A 6,640-nucleotide genomic window follows, 5' to 3' on the forward strand; every position below is an offset into this window, starting at 1 on the left:
TATTACAGACTGGGTTGTAAAAGGGAAATGGGAGTTGATACTGCATGTGGGGTGGGGGTGGGGTGGGGCCATCCCCTGTCTATGCCCATCCGTCTATGCCCCCCAAATGCTCAGTAAAATTACCTAGTATTTATAAGTGAGATTTAAAGTATTCAAAGCACACAACATACATGACCTTAAAACTGACCCTGTCTGCCTTAAATAAGAAGCAGGTAGTCATGGGGGGCGGGGTATATTTTCAGTAGAAAACAGTTGTTGCTGTCCAGCTTGGGAGCATTAATGATGAGAGAAGCAGTGTGGCTGTTCAATCACTTGTCCTACATGCTCTTCTGCTTAAAGCAGCCGGCACTGCAGACAATCAAGAAAACAGCTAAGGGAGCGCTCACTCATTTCACCTTGTTTAAGAGGCTGGCTCCACAGGCAGGTTTGCCACCGAAGCGCCACCAGGATCGGATGCGATCTTGGCGGTTCTTATGAACAGCAAAGATCAGGCTTGGCTTCCTTAGCCCACTCTTGGCTGTGCGTGAGAACAGCCTCAGTGTTGGTGATAGAGTGCAAACTTTTCTTTTCAGCTATGATACCACTGAGTAGTTCTAGGAAATCACTTCCAGCATGTGTTTCCGAGCTACAAACTGAGCATGATAGTGGCCATGTCTGAATTCAATAGGAAAAATTAGGGAGAGTTGGAAGGATCTAGATCCAATAATGTATCTCAGAGTACTTCAGGGTTTTGATCCCAAATGCTCAGGGAAAGCTAAATGTCAACAATATTGGGTCTTTTAAACACATAGAGCCCTTGCAATAGGCTGTCTAGTTAACTAATTTTGAGATTATAAAGTAATGACAATTTGCCTTCTGAATTTTTGCTACTGCTGATCACAGCCTGCAAATGTGCATTTTCAGTGCTTCCTGTGGCTTGAGCAACTCCTCCAGTTCTGGCTAAGAAATCCATTTTGCCTGTTTGGAGTGCCAGTCTGTTACCATTATTTGAGTTTCACTGCATGTTCTGAAAACATGCCAACAGCCTATTCTCTCCTCATTCTCCTGAAAATGTGAATGTACAGAATGCTGGATTATATTATTATTATTATTATTATTGTTGTTGTTGTTGTTGTTGTTGTTGTTGCTTCAATTTCTACACCACCCTTCCAAAAATAGCTCAGGGTGGTTTACAAAGAGAAACAACAAATAAATAAGATGGCTCCCTGTCCCCAAAGGGCTCACATTCTAAAACGAAACATAAGATAGACACCAGCAACAGTCACTGGAAGTCCCTTCTCTGTGACATATTCCAATTTCCTAAAGTGGTATAGCTATATTAAGAATTCCCAACTCTGTTATAGCATAGGTGGTAGAAGAGCTGGACCAAATTTGTCCAACAATGGTATCATTTCATTCCCCCCCCCCTTCAGTTGTTTCTGTTAGGGGCTCAAACAATGGCATTGCAACAACTCTGGTGATTTTGCTAAAGGTCTCTTGGAGTTACTAGACTAAGTTTCAATAGTAGCTAAGAGTGTTTATGAATAGGCAGGTGTACTTGTGGGCCTGATAGTATTCATTGCATTTATTACCGCCCCCGCAAAGGTTCTAGGGTCTGCAGACCAATGCCCCTCTAACTGAACACATAGACCAACATTTTTATCAGGCCTTCTGTTTGAGTTTGTGATGTTTCCACTGTATTGCTCAAGCAATCTCACCCAGGCAAATGTATTCTAATATATTTGTCATAGAAGCATAAAAATAACTATTTTCTGGAGAATCCATCATCAAATATATTTTCTGTCTCCTAGTTAAAATGATCTATATAAAATAAATATTCTATTCTAAATATTTGTTATTATATTGATCTAAATATTATTACAGAATATTAAAATATTCTAAATATTAGTATTATATAATACCAAATCAGCAATGTTGAATTGTGCAATCCTGTATTAATACTGTCAGCAGTTCCATGAGCTAGGTTAATCTTTGCAACAGTAAAATACAGTCCCAAACAGAATACCTGAAACACGTGCATATCCTATCGAAGACATTAAGCACACATTTAAAAAATACAACACAGTCCAGTTCTTGAGCTGGGAGTATCAAATACAAGAATAATCAACCTTAGTCAAGTAGCTGACAAATGAGTAGTGCAGAGAAGAAGAGAGGAATACTCTAACCTTTGTTATTGGGTGACCACATTGACTCTCTCCCTGTCAATATCTCCAGCTAATTAAGTTCGGACTCTCACTTCCTGTAAATTCCCAGGCAATCACTGCCTCTTGCTTTTGTTCCCAAACATGCTTTTTCATAGAGCTGCTGCAAAAGAACAAATTGGACTCAGATTCTTCATAATTTCTCAACAGTTTCTCAATGTACTCAACAGTTGCTCTTGTCCATCAAATAAGAAAAATCAGATGATGCATCTGAGCATCTGTGGCACAAGCAGGCTAGCTCTGCCCACCAGTGGGTCAGGAAGAGCACCAGCATCACAGGGGTTACTAGGGCTAGCTGCATTAAAACCTGGAAGAGCATCAGCAGCTTCACCTGTCTTTCCTATGCACCAGGCTGAGAGTGGTGAAGGGTGGGGCCTAGAGGGGAGAGGTCACCCTGCCTACCTATTTAGGACACCAGCGGGTGAGTACCCTCCACTGCCAACTCCCTATGAAGACTTAAGCAAGCAGTATAAGCTAAGGGTTCGAGCAGACATGAGAGCTGGCAGATGGATTAAGTCTCCAGATGGCTACAAAGCTCCAGGTAGGAGTGTGAGCTGTGCAGCCCAAAGAAGAGAGGAGATCATCTGAGGGGAAGGAAAGAGCGCTCCTGTCCCCACCAGCCCTGCCAACCCTGGGTCATGAGAATAACTTTAGTGAGTCAATAGGGCTCAGCATTCCACAGAAGGAGGCTTCAGAAGTTATCAAAGTAACACTGAATAAAGGAACACTCCACATTTTCTTATGAGGTTGTGCCCAGGAAGTTGAATCACTAAAACTTTGGGTTTAGTCTGGTTCAAGCTCATCAGTTAAGTTCCAGTTCAGACACTAGCTGACATGATGCACAGTTTCAGTGTCTCCAGTAGGACGCAGAGCCACTGCTGCAAACAGTGGCACCACCAAGGTTACTACACTTTCCCCCACTTGTAATAATGGGGGATGTCTTCCAGTAGCAGGTAACTAGCACCTCTCCTTTAATGGGCCCAGCCACCCCACTGTTCTGAAGAAAAGTTGGAGAGTGGCATGGGCTATGCCTCATCCATGGATCTCAGGAGTGCTGAAGTCGGGCTGGATGGCCCGTTGTGGACCAATATGCCGCCATAGGCCTCCCATTTGCTAACAAGTGGGTATCCCTCATGTGCCTGAACAGGAAGTCCTCCCCCTCCCAAAAAAAGCTCTTCCCCACGAGTGGATTAGTCATTAGGCTTCTGGCTGAGGCTGAGCTCACAGAACCTTGGTCCTGAACTATGTAGGGCTTTAAATAGCTTCACCCAGAAATGAACTGGCAGCCAGTGTGGCTGCTACAAAAGTGTTATAACAGGATCACAAAATCTGACCTCACACATTTCTGTGCTAGCTCAGGTATCCAAATGAAATGATCATCATGTCCCCAGATCCAGGAGCCCCTCCCCCAACCAGGGGAGGCGGCAGACCATTCGGGGATAACCCAGACACTGTTGGGACCTTCCGCACCAGGAGAACTAGGGGAAGTAGAGGACGTCCCTCCACCATGACCCAATGACATGAACATCCTCTGGCTAAGTTGTTTCTTCAGAACCTGCCAGCTCAAATAGATGTTCCCCAGCACTGCTAGAGTTAGTGCTTAAAAAATTAAGGCAGGCCTCTTCAAAACAGTGCCTTCCCCAGGGAAAGGCTGGAGCCAATCCACTCAATCTGGGCAGCAGCCATAAAAACTGCTGGTCAGGTGCAAGACTGGCCGAGAAGGAGCGGATGCCCAAGCAGCATTTCAGCAGTTATTCTCATTCACCACAAGGGGAATCACTGTGGTAGCAGTGCTTACGCAACCACTCGCTCTGAACCGTGTTCAGGCTCCCTGTGCATCCATAGCAGCCCCAGCATGGGGCATTCCAAGGACACTGGAATGCACAGGAGAACATTGTGCATCATGTCAACCAGTAGCATTTATGGACACAGGAATAACACAGTATCATTTACAAGGTTTCACAACATGTGATAGTATATATTGCCTATGTAAACGCCCATGCAAATTACTGTATATTGGTATAACAACTCACAAGTTGAAGGCCGCTGTCTAGGAGCATCTTGATGATACGAAAGGTAAGAAAAAATGAACCCCTGGTTCGCTCTCTCTCTCTCTTTCTCACTCTCTCTCTCTTTCTCACTCTCTCTCTCCCCCACCCTCCAAGGTTAGTGAGATATGGTTATGGACAGTAGAGAAGGTTTCTCCTAAGGATAAAAAATTGGAGAGATTCCAAAGAAGGTTGCAGCAAACTGTATTTGCTTGTTTCCCCTCTGTGTGCTTCAAAGTTGTTAAGTATTTTCAAGTGTTTCCCATCACATTTGAAAGAGAGGCTATTCCCACAAGGAGAGCCTAGCCCGATTTTTGCTGCTCATGTAAACCACTGGGCTCACAGGCGAGCTAGCCCACCTAGCAGCTAGCCCGCTTGAATAGTCCACCCCTTAGCCCAGGTTAGCGGATTGTGAGTTGCTGTGGTGACAGGCTCTGCACCTCAGCGACTCATGAGGAGACCCCCGACTGGGAGGCTGAAAAGCAACCTCCCAGCTCGGAGGTCTCTCCAGTATGCCCTGCACACTCGCACAGGGCATGCTGGAGCTTCTGGGGGCCACGTGGCCCCCGATCCTCCCAGCTCCTGCCGGCTCCATAACGCTGCCAGCAGTTGTGTGGGCGGCCGCTTCGGCCGCCCGGAGCAGACTGCTGCTCGTGTGCGGGGAAAGCAGGCTAAGCCCTCTTTCCCCACAAACCCTCCCCAGGCTCTTCTCACTAATCGTGAGAAGAGCTTCAGAGTCTGTTAGTGTTTACATTGTTAGAATCATACAAATAAATGCTTTTACATGGATATTTTAACTTATCCTTGAACAACACAAGACAACCCACCTCCATTAGGCACTGTCCTAATTTGTTCAGTGTCTCTTAATGAGAAACACCAGGAAGTGATGTGAAAGCCCCTGCAGCAAATGATATGTTGGAAATTCAGCCCCCTTCCTCTCCATACCTCTCTCTACCAATAACTCTCAGCACCTTTGGTCCCAGGTTTTTCCAGCAAAGAGTGATGAGAAGGACAGGGCTTAAATCAAACCTTTCTATGAATTTCCACATGTTTTCAATGTTGTACTGTTAAAATCCAGAGCTGATACTACTAGGGATGTGCACAAAACATGACTTGGCATCCGAATTGGGCACATCCCTTTAAAACCAAGGGCTTACACAGCCCCTTTAACGTGGAGGGAAGCAGATCCGTACCTACTCCTCTGATCATCACCATTGCTAGTGCTCCCCCTAGCTATGCCCACACACTGGCGGGGCATCTCCCAACTGCCCCTGTGCAACACCAGCATGTGCATGGCTACTGCACATAGGACTGCAATCAGAGTCAATACTGTTGGAAGTGAAAGACTCTGCACTGTCTCATGTCTCAATGACAGAGGGGGACAGAGTCAGAGGGCTAGAGGGGTCAAGACATTGGTCATCCCTTCTCTACTGCTCTGACACTATCCCTTTGATATGTAGATTGCTACTCTCAGGGACTTCCTTCCTGCCTGCCTTGCCTATTCCTCTTCCCTTTCTTCTCCCTTGCAACACCAATGCTCCTCTCTCCCTGCACCATGTGTGCAGAGATGCAGAAACCATCCTTCTGCATCCAGCTAGCTAGCTAGATCCTACCTTTCCACTTTACTATCTAGAATGGAGTTCACCAATAAAGACTCCTTATATTGATTTGAAACTATGAACTGGCTCCAAGTTTCTTTTACTCTCAGTATACACACATGCTTAGGCAGACTCCGCTGCATTGTGCCTCCGTGAGTGCACTCTGCTGTAATAGAAGGGTATCTCTTACCAGAGAGAATTCCCAACAAATACGATTTTAAAAAAACTTTGTGGGTCCTTCTGGGTGTGTCCTTGATCAAGATGCTAGCAAGGACAGAGTAGTAATTAACTTGTATTTCTCAGTTTGGTTTTCTAAAATCAAGAAGAACCATTCCATGGCATCTTATTGTCAAAACCTAACTCACTTCCAGATACAAAGGGCCTTTACTGAGCCTAGGTTTCAGGTGATGCCAACTGCTTACCTCGAAGGGAGGTATCTAGGCATCCCTAAGGTGAAACAAAATGTATCTATGGTTGTAACCAGGTGGAAGATGTTGTGCACTATTTGTTGGTTTGTCCTCTATATTTTGATCCAAAGAGGAAATTTCTACAGTCTTTTCTCCTGCAATACACAGATAAGAACTTTGAGGATTGAGGATATTGTAGTGGACCTGCTAGATAACGATCAGTAATATATGGTTTCTTTATTTACCCTAGCTGCAAAGAAAATATGAGCTTGTTACTTTAAAAATCTTAATAGTGAATCATGATGGTCATTCTCATGACCAATACCAGGGCGGGAGAAGGGGAAGGCAGGGTTCAACCTACCTTCTCCCCAGATAATGTCTCTGCT

The sequence above is a fragment of the Hemicordylus capensis genome, chromosome 4, assembly GCF_027244095.1.
Source record: "Hemicordylus capensis ecotype Gifberg chromosome 4, rHemCap1.1.pri, whole genome shotgun sequence".
Classification (NCBI taxonomy): domain Eukaryota; kingdom Metazoa; phylum Chordata; class Lepidosauria; order Squamata; family Cordylidae; genus Hemicordylus; species Hemicordylus capensis.